Below are 18826 nucleotides of genomic sequence, written 5' to 3'. Positions count from 1 at the left end.
CCCTCTAAGTTATTAAGAAATTTCATTGTAATCAAAATTCAGGTAGAACTATTTCCCGTAGTATAACTTCCAGCATCACCAGAGACGTACAGTATAATATACTGAGATTTCAAAGTTGTGATGAGTGTATCTATCGTTCTGTTTATGCCAGCCAGCAGCTACGGCAATCTAGTAGCATGACGATGTCTCGTTGTGTGTGTCAATGTCACATTATCTTTTGTTTCTCCTAACCCGTTGGACAGTTGGAATTGTACATGACCACAATGGGCCAGGAATATATATTTATTTATTTAGTATCCATGTCATCATACAAACGATATTGGACTTGTCATACATAGAAATTAACAATATAGAATTTTTACCGTAAATTCAGACAAATTAAGAAACATGAAAGGATAGGTTTTGTTAACTCGATTCCTTCTGCATTTTTAAAACGCACAATTACATAATGCTCGTAATTATAAGTTGTGAAGTTGTAGCGCATTCTGGTGGGAGCTTGCGATAGTGTTCCAGTCTAGAGATCACGTGTTTTGGTTGTTGTGTGTGTGTTAATACAGCCTTCATTTGGAAAACGGAAAAATATAGTTGCAGTTTGAACACTGGAACACAGCACATTAATGAAAGTATATGTCGCCAAACTGTCAAAGATACAGGCACGATAATCAAAGGTTTCGTAAAAATTAACAGTTCTTCCACACTTATTTGTGTGTTTCAGAGGAGAGAACATAATTAAAGAAGCTTGTAAATACAGGTTTCTCTTTAATCATCAAGGCCTTGCCGAAGATTACATTTCAAAGGTCATTTTCCCTGACTTGGAATGTTAATGTCTTTAACCTCGCACGCCCAGAAATTATGGACCATTGGACATAGTGATGCCACACAACGTTCTTCTCCCCACATACAATACATGAAGTCTCATCGATTTGATCTGTATCCATGTTTTGCATTTTAAAGAGGGGTGCAGAAGGGGTGAGGGAAGGAAAAGGGGTTTAGAGGATTACCTGCAGCCAGTGGCAGGCAGGGATGAAAGGGGAATAGTGTACACGGTTGCATGAAGATTGGGTTTTTTTTCCTTTATTGTTTTCAATTCCCCATCAGGGTGGGCTGGCAGCAGCATATGCACTGATCTTCAGCCGAAAGACATAAAACAAACAATAGAGGACAGTGAAAAATATACAAAGGAGAGAATATGGTGAACATAGATATAGAGAAGGGGAATATCATGGGAGGCAATAGACAAAAAAAGGGGCGACTGTAAAATGGAGATAAAAACTGTAAAAAAGTAGCACACAGAGAAAGCCACACACTGCAACAATTAAAAGAACACAAGGCACAGTGTGACTGGAGCATAAAAATTATTGACGGATGGCGTAGCACATAAACACTGACAGCAAACCTCAATGCGATACACAATTAAAATCACACCTCTTGAAGCATAGGAGAAACAGCACTAAAAACAACACTGACGTGGCACACTGACGATGATCAAAACATAGGATCTGCCAGGCGCAAGGAGATGAGGCAGACTGGAAGAAGGGAGGGAGGGAGATGGGTGGGGGGCACACTGGAGAGTGCCAGGGAGGGAAGGATGTGGGAAGGAAAGAGGCAGATATGGGGTGCAGGGTCTCAGGGGGGCAGGAGGAAAATCCGCTCTGGGAGGAGGAGGGGAGAGGAAAGGGGGCCCTGCGGAGAGGGGAACAAGGCCAGGTTATAACTGGAAGGAAGGGTGAATGTCATAGCAAAGTCCATCATCTGGAAGGGGGAGGCACTGGAAATTGCCCTGATGAAGGAGATGGAGGGTGTGGAGGTGTAGAGAGGGATGGATACAGCAATAGAGGTGCAGCAACGGGCAGGGGTGGAGAGTAAGGAGGAAACCAGAAGGTGGGGGGGATCAAGCCTGCGGGGACAATGTAAAGGATGCGGAGATGTTGGAGGAAAAGGAGGAGTTGGGGGAAGGGGATCAGTTCCTACAGGAGCCGTGTGGGGGAGGAAGGCGGATACGGAAGGCAAGGTGGAGCACATGGCGTTCAAGGATTTGGAGGGCCTTGTAAAAGCGGGTGGGGGCAGAGACCAGGCAATGCTGGCATAACAGAGGATAGGAAGGATGAGGGATTTGTAAGTGTGGAGGATGGTAGAAGAATGCAATCCCCATGTCCGGCCAGACAAGAGTTTCAGAAGGTGGAGGCGGGAATGTTCTTTCTGCTGGATGGTCTGGAGATGAGGGGTCTAGGTGAGGTGTCGGTCGAGGGTGAGGCCAAGGTATCTCAGGGTGGGGGTGAGCTGGATGGGACGACCACAATGGGTGAGGTAGAAATCATGGAGACGAAAGGAGCGAGTGGTGCGCCCTGTGATGATTGCCTGGGTTTTGGAGCTATTGAGACGGAGGAACCACTGGTTACACCAAGTGGTGAACTGGTTAAGGTGGGTTTGGAGGGTACGTTGGGACTGTTGAAGGGTAGGACAGAGATCCAGGAAGGCGGTGTCATCAGCATACTGGAGATGGTGAACTGGTGGGGGAGGCTTCGGCATATCAGCCGTATACAAGAGATAAAGGAGGGGGGGAGAGGACAGAACCCTGGAGGACGCTAGCAGTGGTATAAAAGATAAAGTATTTGGTGTTGTGGAGGGTGACACAGGAAGGACGGTGCGAGAGGAAGGAAGCGACCAGACGGACAAAATTTATAGGCAGGGCATAGGTTTGGAGTCTAAAGAGGAGACCGGGATGCCATACACGGTCATAGGCATTTTGGACGTCAAGGGAAACAAAAATGGCAGAGCGACGGGAGTTGAGCTGGAGGGACAGAAGGTGAACGAGGTTAAGGAGTTGTTCTTCAGCAGAGGAGGGGGGTCGGAAGCCACACTGGGTAAGAGGTAATAGGTGGTGTTGAGTAAGGCGCTGATGGATACGGTGGGAGAGGATGGATTCTAAGACCTTACTGAAGACGGAGGTGAGGCAGATGGGACGATAGGAAGAGGCGGCAGAAAGCGGTTTGTTGCGTTTGAGGAATAAGAGGATGCGGGAGGTCTTCCACAGGTCGTGGTAGAAGCCAGTAGAGAGGATGACGTTATAGAGATGGGCGAGGACAGGTAGGAAGGTATAAGGGCTTTCTCAAAGGTGACACAGTCGTGACCAGGGGTCGTGTTGCGTTTGGACCGGAGGATAAGTTTAATGTCTTTTGCTGTGATGGGAGTGTTTATGTCGGAGGAGGGCAACTGCTCCAAGTACTGGAGAATACGAGCAAGTGGAGCGACCAAGGTATCGGCATGCTCCATGACAGTGGGGAAAAGAGAATAATCAAAGTGTTGATGGAAGATTCGTTTTGTCATCCCTTTCTATATGCCAATCTTGTTCACAGAGTATGTGTGAACTCATTCTTCCCAATTGATGCCTTTGTCAGAGTTCAGCTCACTATATGTTTTGTCATACGATATACATTTTGTTTCTCTCTCTGTTCCAGCTACTACTACTTTCAGGAAGCCATCTTTTTTAAAAAATCTTTCAGCTTTTGTTGCCCACGCTCACAATCACAACGTAATAAGTGTACACGCGCACAGATGGCTCTGCTGCTTCGCATATCTGCAGTGGCGGAGTTCGCTCTATGCATTGCTAGCCAACGCCCAACACGCCCATAGGTATGTTTGTGCCGTATTGTATGGCAACTTGTGTTCGCAGTAATGTTCCCATCAGTGTTGTTGCAGTCAATGGCAGTATTGCGGGATGACTGGACAGTATTGAATGACTTGTTGCAAATAATGCTACGTATTGCAGGGGTGCTGCCGGTTTTGTCCACATTGTGCATGGTCGGGTCATATCTTCTGCTGTCCTTGTCTGTAATTGCTTACCAATATTGAGTACCGTGCAATAATACAGACCATCTGAGACTGATGTTGACTGTTTGGGCGCAGTATATTGAAGGAGACACTTGTCACTCGCTGTATTGCACAATGCACCGTGTATTCCCCAATAAAAAGCAGTTCCTGCCAAGACCAAGAGTTCATTCTCTCCAAACAACTTTCCGCAAAGAACTGAAAAATAGTAAAATGACGAAAGAAAAAGGAGTGTGCTAGAGGATATGCATTAAAGCACAAAGCGGTACTTTGAGAAATCAAATTCCTTACTCTTTAGGAAACGCTGCATATCTCGTTGTCCACAATAGTAGAGGAAACATTTTTAGAAACTTACGTTAATAATATATCCATATATGTATGTGTTATACATGCTTTAAGCTATTAACTACACAGATCATACATTTTTTAACTAGCGCTAATTAAACGTCAAACTTTCTTGCAGTACTAATCGAGTAAATATTTTGGTACTGTTGTCGCATGCAAACACACGTGTAAAGTAACTTCTCGCATTGCCTTTCTGATTTCAGAAATGGAAACTCAGCTCCAGTTCATTCGGTAAATACAAACATCGTTTGTGGCATTTTAGTAATAAGTTTGCATACGTCATAGTGAATCTAACGGTGCGAAACCACAGTGCTGCAGGGGGCCTTGCTCCAAGATTGCATTTCGGGGTCATTCTCCCTGACTTGTAATTTTGAATGTCTCAAACCTCGCTAGCCCTGAAAATTAGAGACATAACGATGCCATAACGTGCTTCTCCCCACATACCAAATATTAGGCTTCTAGTGTGTGTAATTTATTCAAAATTCATCAAAATCGAAATTGATGAAATAAAAAAAGAATTATTCGAAGAATCTGATATAGAATGCCTTATTTTCCATACGTTTAAATATATCATTTTTACAACCTTTCTAAGTTTACAGATCGTACCAGAGAAACGTACTGACATCTGTGTCATCATAGTTGTCCCCATAAAAAATATGCTTCAAGAAGGAAACTGTTTACGTCACTACTACTGAGACTGTGGATTATATACAGTTCGTCCAATTTACGAAACATTTCCAACACTTGTAAAAAGTACGTAAACACTGGTATTTTGTAGATCTTGCTTCAATAAGACTCATTAAGCTAACTAGCTTACATCACAAAATCTGTCTGCTGTTTCTGGTTCTCTATTCCAGTCCAGAACATTAGCAAATATTCCTCCACCTCCAGGGCTGTGAAATAAAATTGCAACAGTGTTTATGTTATTGGTAAATCCAGTCTGTTCACATGAATGTATGTAGAAACACAGCTATCGTAAGCTGCTGCAGTTGGATATGAACTTCTCGGGAGAAGTATATAAAGCTCCGCTACTCGAAGACAAAATTCAGTTCCAGGTTAATGAAAAAGAAGAAAAAAACAGTTTCCATGATGTTGGTGCGAACATTAGCGATAAACATGAGATTTACACAAATCTGCATATCCCTCTACACCCAGAAACGAATAGGACTAGTCAGTGAACATAATAAAGAACTGCAACGCTTCTTCATGATAAATTGCTTGTCGTTTGGGAAGAATATAAGCTTAACTACATTTTTAAATGTGGGGTATATTTTCAAGGGCTTTTTATTTTCATATTTCATGGTGACAACACACCTTAATTTTGTCCACGGAATTGCGCTCTGATTACCTTAATCACTCCTGATGCAGCACGCCACGCTACGCGTATCGCAAAATCTCTACACAATCATAGTGGTCACACATATAATAGTCCTGTACAGTATTAGTAGGTGCAGAACTTAGGTTGTCCCCTTGTACATCGCCTTGTTCACACAGTACATGTGAGCGCATTCTTACCAATTGATACTTTTAGCTGGCTTGACCTCACTACACGTTTTTCCATACGATAGACATTCTGTTTCTCTCTGTTCCAGCTAGTGCTGCTTTCAGGAAGCCATCTTTTCTTTTGAAATCTATAAGTTTTCGTTGCACTCTCTTATAATCGCAACGTAATACGTCTTTGCACGCACAGATGGCTCTGCTGCTTCGCATATCTGCAGTGGCATAGCTCGCTCTAAGCATTTGGCGTTGCTTGTCATCGCACGACGGGTCTCAAGGTGCGTTTACAAGGGCCATATTTTACGGAAATGTGCAGCCGCAATAGCGCTGTCATCAATGTTGCTGCAATAAACGCTATTACAGCGGGATGACTGGGCAATATTTCAGATCGAACAGGCTACAGCAAGTAGTTGCTGACGTCTTGCTGATGCGTTGCTGGTATTGTAAACAGGAGGAGGAGACTGTTTAAGGGGACCACACCCTGCCTATTTAACCCATGTTAATTTAGGCAAGTATTTGACCAATTTCTGAAAAAAATTATTTGATGCAGGACCTTAATATTTTTACTGTATGTTACATGATGCTAATAGTCAACTGTACTAAAATCTACTGTATCCATTTTATAGTTTTTAAGAAATACTATTTTAAATTTATTAACAAAAAATATTAATTTTTTGTGCAGAAAATATTTTTTTTGGTGGCTTCCTAATGGGGAATGTTAATGAATGTAGTACCAGAGGTGGCTTTTTATGTTATGCAAGGACTGAAAATTTCATTCATTTATCTATGATAGTTTCTGATATAATGGGGCATATGTACTGAAAATTTTCGTTTGCGGGAAATTGACTTTAAAGGAAAAACTTTCGAAATTTGTTACTTACAGTTAATTAAAACTGTCTTGCACTATATGATGGCCCTTCTTTGGCCTCTAGCAGGTCTTCCAGCTTTTTTTTTTTTTTTTTTTTTCATCTTCCTGGATGTCTGTCTTGCTTTCTTGGCCATATTAGATGCAGACCTGTCTGCATTGGCTATCCTCATTTTATCGCAATGTTGCAGCCCAGTGATCATATTTTCACCAGCATTAATTCCCAGCTTTATCAGTACCCAACACTTTCCAATATTATCACAGTTGAATGTAATAACAGCATCATGAACTCCTAGTTTCACTCTATGCATGCCTACAAATACAGCTTTAGGAAGGCTGTTCCAAATTATGCTGTTGAAACATTCATTTGGGTTGTGTGTCTGCCCATGCAGACATTTCATTACGTCAGGATGAGCCAAGTCTCTGAAAATAGGTTTAATCGCTGTAATAACAGCAGCAGGAAGAGAATGGTGGTGCAGTCAGTTTTTCAAATTTATTTGGTGGTTGATGTAACTTCATCACTGAACAAAATGTTCTCCCTGCAGCCATGCTCTTTCCAATAGATTGTACGTGGCGCATACACACACTTGGTAGGAAAATGCCCTTTAAATGCTCCAAAATTTTTTTTCAGCAAAATCCTTTTCAGAGTACTCAAATAAAATCTTAATCTATCGAAATACGATGAAAATCGAAAATCGATATTTTTTTTTCGAAATGTACCACTGTGTGGTCCCCTTAACTTGTTTGTGCCATGTCTTCCTCAGTCCTTGTCTTCAAATGATTCCCGATTTTGAGTACTGCGGAATAATACAGACCGTCTGAGAATGGTTCTGATGGTTTGTGAGCAGGATATTGGAGACTGCAGAGCGTTAATATTTTTAACGCTTGATTCAAGGCACTATTTGTCTTACTGCTGAGCCATTTTCCCCACAGATTCTTTGACCATCTTGTTGTTGCTGAATTTTTATCCCTGTAATGCCTCCTTGAGGGGACCAAATAAATGAAAATCCGAGGAAGCTAAATCTGGACAGTAAGGAGAAAAACATAGTGTAGGTTGACCAGACGTTGTCCAGTCAAAATACAGGGTGTCCCACTCTACCCTCCCTGATTCCAAGGACCCAGGAGAGAAAAGCACAGTAGATACAATGAAAAATGCACCACATTGTAGAGCATCTCAAAGAATTTATATTCCCACGTCACAAGTGCCAAGTGCAGCATGGTCGTATGAAGTGAAAATGGCGACTCCACAGCAGCACGTGCAAGCAGTAGCGTGGATTGCAGATACAAAATCGCCGATTATTAGATTATCGTTTAGTGTATGAACGTGATACACCTGATTTGAAAACAAGGAATAGTATAGGAAGTTTCTAACAGGAAGTGTTCTGAAACATTCTGGCGGTGTACGTTATGGAGTTTCAGAAGAGACAGTGGTGTACATCAGACAAACGTTTCTCAGAAGCCCACGTAAGTCAATTCGTCAAGCAGGAAGGCAACTTGATGTACCTCGATCAACGTTGCATTGTGTAGTTCACCAGCGTCTTCGTCTGTGTGCTTACAGAGTGCAAATTCTGCAACGTCTGACGACGAACGACAAACCACGCCGACAACAAATTGCTGCTGGGTATTGGTATGGATGTCAGCTTCCTGGAAAGATTTTTATTCTCAGGTGAGACAACCTTACATTTATCGGGAAGCGTTAATAGGCATAACGTTCAGATTTGGGGTTCGCAAAATCCGCACGTTGTCATTGAACATGTTCGTGATAGCCCTAAACCAAATGTCTGGTGCTGGCTAATGCATGGCAGGATTGTTGGACCGTTCTTCTTTGCGGTACAAACAGTGAATGGGTCAGTGTATCTGGACATGTTGGAGCAGTTGTGTACCCTCAGGTACAAGACTTGCAACCCAACATCGTATTTCAAGATGGAGCTCCGCCGCATTGGCCAACGGCTGTTCGCATGTTCCTGGATAGGAAATTTCCCAGTCGTTGTATCAGATCCATTGCCTAGCCACCACGATCACCCAACGTCACGCCGCTTGATTTCTTCGTGTGGTGATTTGTGAAGGACTGCGTGCATGCGACGAAAGTGGATGATATTCCTACATTGCGACATTCACTAATGCGATTGCAAAAATAACAGAGGAAATTTTACAAAGAACTTGGCGAGAAATTGAATGTAGACTCGATATTCTTCGTGCTGCAAATGGTTAACATGTAGAGGTGTATTGATGTTAAATTCTTTGAGATGCTCTACAATGTAGTTCACTTTTTATTGTCATATCTGTTGTGGCTTTTCTTCCTGGGTCTTCGGAATCAGAGTGGTTTTAGTGGAAATCCCGGCATATGCGGTATATATGTCCCGTCCCGTCTTTCACTAACCACCCGTTTATTTTGAACTGGTTTGTTTCTAACAAGGGAACCTCCCCATCGCACCCCCCTCAGATTTAGTTATAAGTTGGCACAGTGGATAGGCCTTGACAAACTGAACACCGATCAATCGAGAAAACAGGAAGAAGTAGTGCAGAACTATGAAAAAATAAGCAAAATATACAAACTGAGTAGCCCATGTGCAAGATAGGCAACATCAAGGAGATTTTGAGCCTAGGAGCGACGTGGTCCCGTGGTTAGCGTGAGCAGCTGTGGAATGAGAGGTCCTTAGTTAAAGTCTTCCCACGAGTGAAAAGTTTAATATTATATTTTCAGACAATTATTATCTGTCCGCCCATCTGTCCAATGTGATCAGTTTTTTGGGAGTGTTTATCACATCCACAAGAAAACCTAAATCAGGCAAGGTAGAAGAATCTTCTTACCCATTCGCCAAGTGTACAAGATAGGTGTGTCGACAACATATTCCTGTCATGTGACGCACATGCCGTCACCAGTGTGGTATAGAATATATCAGACGTGTTTCCCTGTGGAGGAATCGGTTGACCTATGACCTTGCGATCAAATGTTTTCGGTTCCCATTGGAGAGGCACGTCCTTTCGTCTACTAATGGCACGGTTTTGCAGTGCAGCCGCAAAACACAGACACTAAACTTACTACAGTGAACAGAGACGTCAATGAACGAACGGACAGATCATGACTTTGCAAAAATAAAGAAATTAAACTTTCCACTCAAGGGGAAGACTAGAACCAAGGACCTCTCGTTCCGCAGCTGTCCACACTAACGACGGGACCACGGCGCTCCTGAGGATATATTGTCCTTGATGTTGCCTATCTTGTGCATACACTACTGTTTGTATACTTTGCTTATTTTTTTCGTAGTTCCAGATAGCTTCTTCCTGTTTTCTCGATTGATCTGTGTTCAATTTTTCAAGGTCTATCTACTGTGCCAACTTGTAGCTAAATCTGGGGGGGGGGGGGGGGGTGCGGTGGGGTTCCCTTGTAAGTAGCGTGTAACATAAGCAAATGTAGAAGAAATGTGGTCGTACCGAAAGAATGAAGAAAATACGCTCTTTGATTAACTAAATTGGTTGAAGTACGATTTTATACGTTCTTCACCTACTAGTACGATATCTTTATGCATTCAGCGATCTTACGAATTTGTTACTGTGAAGTCTTGCCCCACTAATGCGCCGAAATATCGTGACAGGACGTTACTAATATCCAGCAGTTCTCCCGTATATTTGTGGAACAATCAGCACGCTGGGACAAGATCTAAACCCACAGCATCCACATCATTAAGACTAAAGACCACTCTGTGGCCCTTGTATTTACTTTGCTTTGGTTGTTAATAGTGAGGGGAGGGATTGGGAGGGGAAAGGAGCAAGGTTATGTTGGAATACCCGCAGATTAACTGCAGGCAGGAAGGAGGAAAATCGCGTACATTATGCATACCCACGAAAAAAAAAAAAAAGATGGGGCCCCTCCACGCCCGCACCAACGTGGTGACCAAACCAAAAGTTCTACTGTCACCTCCGTAAACATGTTAGTTGTCTAGTATGTGGATCACAGGATGCTGGGCTGTGACGTTGTCCGTGCGTCTGGGTAAGTCTACGCATTAACACGGTCCATCAGGTGATAGTGGACGAAACGCGAGTGAGGGTAGCGATTTGAAGAGCAGAGGAAAAAAAGTGCCAAGGCTCGTGCCGTGGGAAAAAACCTCTGCGACAGTGGGATGGGTAGTAAGAGCAGTAGTGGCTTACTAGCTGCGATAGTTCATGCAAGGTTGGATTTGTTAGTATAGGTATCATGCATCATTACCATGACAAGCGAACACGTCAAAAAATACGTGATATTCTGTAGATCTTACTCTAATAATAGACTTATTAAGCGAAGTAGCTTATATCATAATACCTGTAAGCTGTTTCTGATTATCCATTCCAGTCCAGAACATTAGTAAATAACCCCCTCCTCTGGAAATGTGAAATACAATTACAGTGTTGGTAAATTCAGTCTGCTGAAAAGAATGGATATAAAAATTTATAGCTGTTTTTAAACTGCTGCAGTTGGATATGAACTTCTCGAGAGACGTATATAAAGCTCCGCTACTAAAAAAAAAATTCAGCTCCACATTAATGAAGGAAAACCAGTGTCCTTGATGCTGCGAACATCGGTGATAAACACGAGATTTACACCAATTTATCTGCGCAGCCCTCTACATCCAGAAACTAACAGAATTAGTCAGTGAAGGTAATAAGAACTAGAACATTCTCGTCATAAAAACATTAGTTGTAATTCGGGAAGAATATAAACTTAACTACCTTTACAGTTATAGGGGATATTTTCGAGGACTTTATTGTAAAGTGAACTGCAGGTCCAAAAAACTGCATAAGCAGCTTCGGTACTTGGGCACATTCTGAACATTGTGTTTACTTTCACAAGATTAAAAACTTAATTAATTAACAATTTTCAATTATGTGTGGAATGAATTAAACAGTTTTTTGCGCTACAAGACGAATGTAAGCTTTCGCTGTATGCCTCCAGGAAGCGCTATATCGGCACCAAGATACGCTGCCCACATACACAACTTACGATGTGCCAAGAAAGCATAATTTCGTTCACTAAATGTTGACCTGGTCAATTTTAGGACTGCTGAAGAGTCATGAAAGGCAACAGTCATTGCAACGTTACAGAATACTCAATGGTGCTAACCCACCGTAATTTCATTCACAAAATTGCGCTCTGGTTAGTGTAATCGCTCCTAGGGCTGAGGCTACGCTTATTGCAATATCGCAATACACTGAAGGAGTTGACGCAATTTCTGTTCTTTGAATTATTTATAGAGTGGTAAGAGGAGCGTGAAGGAACAGAGGTATTTAAGAATCCCTGTTAAGGTGTAAGCAGGAATAATACAGGAAAAATTTACATGTTTGCATGAACATACATTAAGCAATCTTGTTCACATAGTACGTGTGAACGCATTATTGCTAACTGATATCTTTTTTCAGAATCTAGCTCGCTACACGCTCTGCAATACAGTAGACATATTGTTTATGTCCCTGTTCCAGCTACTGCTACTTCCTACTTTCAGGAACGCATCTTTTTTTAAAACAATATATATATATATATATATATATATATATATATATATATATATAATCTTTTGTTTATGGAAAACAATGGAATTTTTAAAACTTTGACTGGTAACAACTGATACTCTTTAAAAGAATATTGCTGTTTTCAGCTATTGGAGAATAATACTGCAGATATGAAACACAAACAAGAGGAAAAACGTAAATAAATAAAACTTGCGTTGCAAAGGAAATGCGCCATTTACAACAACAAAATATACTGCACATACAAGCGCCAGGCAGTAGCAAAATGTGTCAAAGGCTTTATGACGAAGACCATGTAATACTTCATAACAACAAACTGCATCCGATGTGCGTGACGTCACAACTGTACTGTAAACAATTCCATGAAAAGTTCTAACATCTTCAAATGATTTAGGAGCACAAAAGTGAATAATTTCAGTATAACTGAGAAATCAAAATCCTTTGCATACATAACATACATACATGCATGTAATCATTTTATCACCACCCCATACCCTCCTCTTACATTTTTTCTTCAGCATTTACCCAAACGTAGTGCAAAGACACGTCAGTATATTGTTAAACATGTGACAAAAATCAGTTTCATTTAATGCAAATATGAAGATGCATTTTTTAAAGAAAAATGTTGCTTACATTGATCCAACTTAATGGCCTTTCTCAAATTTGGGTACTTAATCAATCTGAACTTTTTTATTACCATGTGTTCTTTCACCCCCTACTTCTGTAGCTGCACTACCATATCCTTTATATATGTATTTGTAAATGTATTTAACACTTTAAACTGTCATGCAAACTTCAACATTCAAATGGCAATCAAATTTAGGAAGTATGGATTGAACGGTACAAAATAACGACTGTCAAGTGATTGTCCTCAAACATTAATGCTAATACCACTAAGACTCCCTCTGTACAATGGATATTGGATATATTTTGTCACCAATGGCTCAATTAATTCAATTATTTTAGTCTTGAACACTTGCACAATAATTTTTCATGTGATTTGATAAAAATATTTAGGAAATTTTGTGTGCAATTGCCATCTCTCATACACACAGGATTTTGATTAAGTGCACCATATGGTTGAAGCAGCAAATCTTTTGCAACATACACACATTGTTTACAGTGTGTTTGAATATCAGGAATTTCTGCACATAGGACATCATCAATATCACAAATGTTTACTGTATTATAGATTTCACTTGAAATGATTAAAATATGGGCAAGAAGCAACACTCTCTTTTAAATTAAGTAGTGTAAATGATTGCCTAAGCTTTACCAAAAATGTGTTTTGTCGCCAATGTCTCAGTTAATTCCTCTATTTTAGCCTTGAATACTTACACAATAATTTCTGAAAGGAAATTAGCAGGTTTATGCTGATAAATTTCCAGTCAACTAGGATTGCAAGTCATTGTAAAAAATGATGTTTTCCCAAAATGATGAACAATGGACATGACATCCAAGTAGTTCTGATACAGATTTCTTGGAGAACCATTAAATGAAGGAGGCAAAATATCTCATCTTGCAATATTTGCAGTATCAATCAGGTTTAGTAGTAAACAATAATGTAAGTTGATATAAATTTCTGACCTTAGGACAGACTGATTTTTCTTACAAAATAGCCTCCTACCTTAAATATGTACATACATTACAAAGATGCTCTGCAGAAATAATTTTTGTGAATGATGTAAAAGGCTGCAATCATCTTTAATTGAAAGGCAATAGCATGTATATTGCAACACAGTCATTTTATTTCTAGGTAGCGGATGTATTTGATGTGTTATGGAACAAATTAGCATGCCATTCAGTGTATCCATTAGAAAATGATCTAGTGAGGAATCTAAAACCGAGTGTTTTGGACTGCACCAGTGGTTTTTTTAAACACACTGCATTTCCTTCAAATAGTTCCAGCAGTCACATCTGCTTGAATTGTCTCGTTGTAAAGCTAGATGTCTATTTTTTTAGTAAATACAGTAACCATACAAATTTCTCTATTTTCATTCTCCACTCTTTCACAAAAAGTGATTGGTGTGTTATAATTCAACAGGAATTTTGGTATTACATTGTTATCAGTATAGCATGACTGATGATTCTTCATTCAGTCTATAGCAAAGAGCAGCATCGATGTCATAAAAATAAATTGTGTATAAGATGGTGAATGATCATACATAGAAGTCATTGGAACTGACCTATGATAAAAAAATATCGTGAATATTTAAGTGATATAATCCCTATAAAGCTCTGTGTGAAGTTTTTGCTTCAGAAATGACTATAGCAAATGCTGCAAATACTGAATTATGGAAATAATTCTTTCTCTTCACTTCTTGGATCATTTGACATGCATCCTTGATAAAGTGCATAGAAAAATGCCTTTTAGGCATAGCCTAAAACAAATGTAGTTTGTGTGTAGCAGTGAAGTCAGAAGTCATAGTTATTTAATTTTAAGCAATTAAAAATTGCAAATTTCATTCAGACTATCTGGTAACAGCAGCAAATGACCACAAAATTACTCTTACAGAAAAGTAAGTGAAATGATGATGCCAATGTGCAATGTTATTTAGTCTTCATTATTGTGATATTTTGGTTTCCAATGCTAGCATCATTAACCTAGCAGGGATCGCATTGTAGCTGCCTGGTATGCCTGTGTTACTATAACTGAACCACACGAACATGAAGGTCCCTAGCATGCAATTTCACAAGACATTGTTACTTCTGTATGTCATTTTTACTATGGTACCTGATGGGTACACAGGGGGCAGCACTTCAACTATCGCTGTTCACATATTGGAGATTTTAATGTGTGATAGAGAAGGTGTCATAATGATTATGAAACCATCTATTTCACAAAGGCTACTTAGTTGTTGTTTTTTTTCCACATTTATGGATAAGTACCTTTCGAGTTCTTTATGATTCTTTGACCACCTTCTATAATTACTATTAAAAATTGATACTTCAGTTCCTGTGTGCATGTATAACATTATGATACTGTGATACAAACTCGCTCATGAGAACTTACAGGGTACTTTCCCTTGTTGGAGAACCAATAAATTTGGCGAGAAGAAAGGTTTCACAATACAAGTAAAGGAAAAAATAAGAAAATTGTTAATTTGTAGTTATATCATACGATAAAAAATTCTTTTGCTTTTGATTGTTTGATTTCAGACTTGAAATTAAAACATTCATGAAAGTCTTGGAATCCATGGAAGCAATATCTTGCCACTATCAATCTTGAAAACAAGCAAAAAACGTTGAGATACTCTATTCCGAGAATGGATTGACTGTCTGTATACATAATTTTGTACGGAACCCTCAGTGTGTAGGTCCTAAGCGCACAATTTATTATTCCATAAGCAGGCAATACACAAGACTTACATATCCTCTACCACGATCAGACATAGAAAGATAAGTGAGAGCATAAATGACAAGTGGAGCTAAAACATAATCTTGACAAACAAAATAATTTAGTGAATCATTATTTCTCACACATTTGGTTATGATTAAAAAATAGTGGTACAATGTGTTGCGATGCCTGTTGGTTGAAGCAAGAGCAGGTAAGAGGTCATGGCTTGAAGTGAAGGCCTCACCTGAAGTCATTTCTGCAGCTGCAGGAGATGGACGGAAACGTCAAATTAACGTCACTTTCCGAGTTGTATTCAATCCAGAATGACGTGTTATTAAGGTAGTTGAGCGTTCCAGCAATTACACTTTAATAATTTCCATATGAGTATTCCGATAGCCAAAAGAACCCGTTATTGTGAGACCATCGGGAACTGCATTAATATCAAACTGCAAGAAGCTGAGACAGTACGTCAACTATTCTCTTCGCTGGGTGACCTATTACTTTTATTTTGGATTCTCTCTTTCCAAGGCGTAATGCAATTGGAACTTCCCATTTATGAGGCGCTTGCCGTTATTCTTGACAAACATCAGCAACTTGTAATCACTGCGAGTTACAACTTTGTGTTGGTAATGGTACAGGTCATCAGTAGTTGTGTTGTTGTTGTCAAACTGCTTACAGTGACGTTATTGGTGGCGCACATAATTTAGCGCTGACTACCTACTTAAGTAAAGATAGTGTGATGGCGTCGTCGTTTCTCGTTATTTGGTACCAGCTTGAGTAATCTGATTTAACGAGCATAGTACTCCATCCGCGAGCTTTTATTAATACAGTGTGACTACAGAGATCATCATGTGGGTATTACATTAATTCTGCAGTGAATTGCTTAACAAATATTACCCTCAGCTATGCAGCTGGAATGACTCATTATACAGGTACTCTACGTTGGTTAAGTGATCAGTTCGCTGCAATCCTGCTTCTACTGTTCGTAAATACTTGTATACTGACCTTTCGTTATTTGACTAAATATGCGCTACAATCTGATTCGCAAGTATATGACATGGGTTAGCGTCGTCACAAAGCAATGTCTAAGGGTTGGATGCCGGTGATGTCCCGTTACATTGATGGCAAGGCAAATGTTCGCAAATCATCTCTGTTGTCTCAAAACACAATTGCATCTTAAATATCGAAGGACGAATGTCCACACTGTCACAGCGCATTGAAATACAGCAACGAAGGCAGATGAAAATTTGTGACCGACCGGGCTTCGAACCTGGACCTCCTCCTTATTAGATAGACGCGCTGACCACTGACTATTTTTAAAAGAGGTTTGGGAAGACTTTCAGCACCAGGTAGGCGGAGGCAAAGAGGGCAGGGGTCGAAGATCCGAGGCCTGGCCACAATGCCTCCCCCATACCTGTCTACTGAGTAACTGCGTTATTCCCGTACATTCCATGTTTGTTGCCATGTGCGCCTTAAATTGTAGAAAAAAATTGAATTAGTAATTAAGGTAAAATAAATTACAGATTGCCACCTGCAATGGCGTGCGTTCTTTGTAGAACATAACTTATAACAGTCAAAAGGGTGTCGGATAAATACATAACAAACATTCATTCAGAAACATATTCTCAATTTGTGTTATTATGCACTGGATGCATATGAGGTCTGTAAAGAAGCCATATATTTTTCAACGAATGAAAGAAATTTCGAAGCCGGAGGGGTTTTGCCAAATTAGAACACTTCTGACTTTAGAATCAACGTAAAAGAAGATTCCAGGAATTAAAAAAGTGAAAGAATAGTATTCTGCTTCTAATCAACAAAACTGTCCATATCTTTGTAGCCCACATAAAGCAATAGACAAAAAATTTTGAAACCATTCCATATATTTGTTATCCTTCTTCAGCTTAAAACATTCTTCTGCAATATAAAATATGTACTCTTCTAAGTTCGAAGCTTTTTTTGTTAACACGTAAAATACAAATTGTCCCAGAAGCCACGAAAAACTGTTATTCTTTGCGGACGGGTAACATTTCCAGTCGGGTTGTAAAGCTTCAGTTATCGGTATATGACTTTCTGCGGTTCTGTTGATAGTGCTGATTTCTTCCTATTGCAGTTCCAAATTCTGATTCTATTTTCACAAAAGAACATGTGCGCTTCAGTTTCTACAAGCCGACGTTTGTCGCAGTATGGAGATGGTCTCAATTTGATTTTCCATAATCGTTCCGCTGTGGATGTGGTTTCGTTTACAACGTCGTACCATACTGCACTGACTCTAGTTGGTAGAATTTTATCGTGGATATTTTTCCAGACGTTCATTCAGTTTTTAGTAGGTTAATTTACCTGAATTGGGATGTGAAGACCATGTCTGGTAATATAATCATAGGCGGTTCTAGTGTTGGTTTGTGCTGGTAGAAGTCTTATACAGCTGCAATCGACATAGTACTTTCGGACGTAATGTAGGCTGGCATCTAAATGTGCTATATTAACAGGAGCGTTCCTATCCCCAGTATCTAACGAGAAGAATAGAAGTTTCGTGATGCCTGTCCTAGTGGCATGTATTACTATGAAAGCACGAGTTAGAAACAGTGTGTCACATCTAGATTTAACGTCTTTAATTCCAAGTCCTCCGTTTTGCCTCTGCAAAGTCGCCGTGTGGAAGGATACTTTGAAGATATTTTGTTTCCACGTATACCAACACGCTGCACCTAGTATTTTATGTGTAGTGACCTACAGTATCGGTAAGACTGCTGCGACATCATATATTTTGCTAAATATGTATGTATTTATAAACTAAACTTTCTGCAGTCAGTCTAACGAACGCATGTCATGGTCCTTCAACAAGGCTCCGATGACATTTAGTATCCACTCCCAGTTGTTCGTAGCCATGAGCTTGGGATTCGCCCTTAGATACAATCCGAGTTGGAGTCTCTCCTCAGTTAGATCTAACCAGTGCACACCTGTTGTGCTATTGTAAGAACCGAGATGCAGTATTTTGGATTTAAAATTTTGTAAATTTGTGGTAAGATCTTATGGGACCAAACTGCTTAGGTCATCGGTCCCTAAGCTTACTCACTGCGTAATCTAATTTAAACTATGGACAACACACACACACACCCATGCCAGAGGGAGGAGTCGAACCTCCGATGGTGGGCACTATCGGGACACAGCAGCCAACCCCTCTGCAGCATCTATCTACACACGATCCTCGTCAGACGTGAATTCCCATGTTTGCCGCATACCACATGCGCGGTACCTTCCGCCCCCCCTCCCCCCCTCTCATACATTATTCGAATCGCTAGTGGCCACTCTGTATTCCCGCGAGGGTTCGGACGATGTCTAGAACTGAAAACTTTCGATGACCTGTAGAGACCTGAATAATTATTCAGGATGTTTCAGGAGGAGTAGTAAATATTGTAGGAGGGGGTAGAATAGAAAAATTGCAGAAAAAATGCCAT

Source organism: Schistocerca piceifrons, chromosome 10, assembly GCF_021461385.2.
Source record: "Schistocerca piceifrons isolate TAMUIC-IGC-003096 chromosome 10, iqSchPice1.1, whole genome shotgun sequence".
Taxonomy (NCBI): Eukaryota; Metazoa; Arthropoda; class Insecta; order Orthoptera; family Acrididae; genus Schistocerca; species Schistocerca piceifrons.
Note: the sequence above shows the minus strand (reverse complement) of the source record.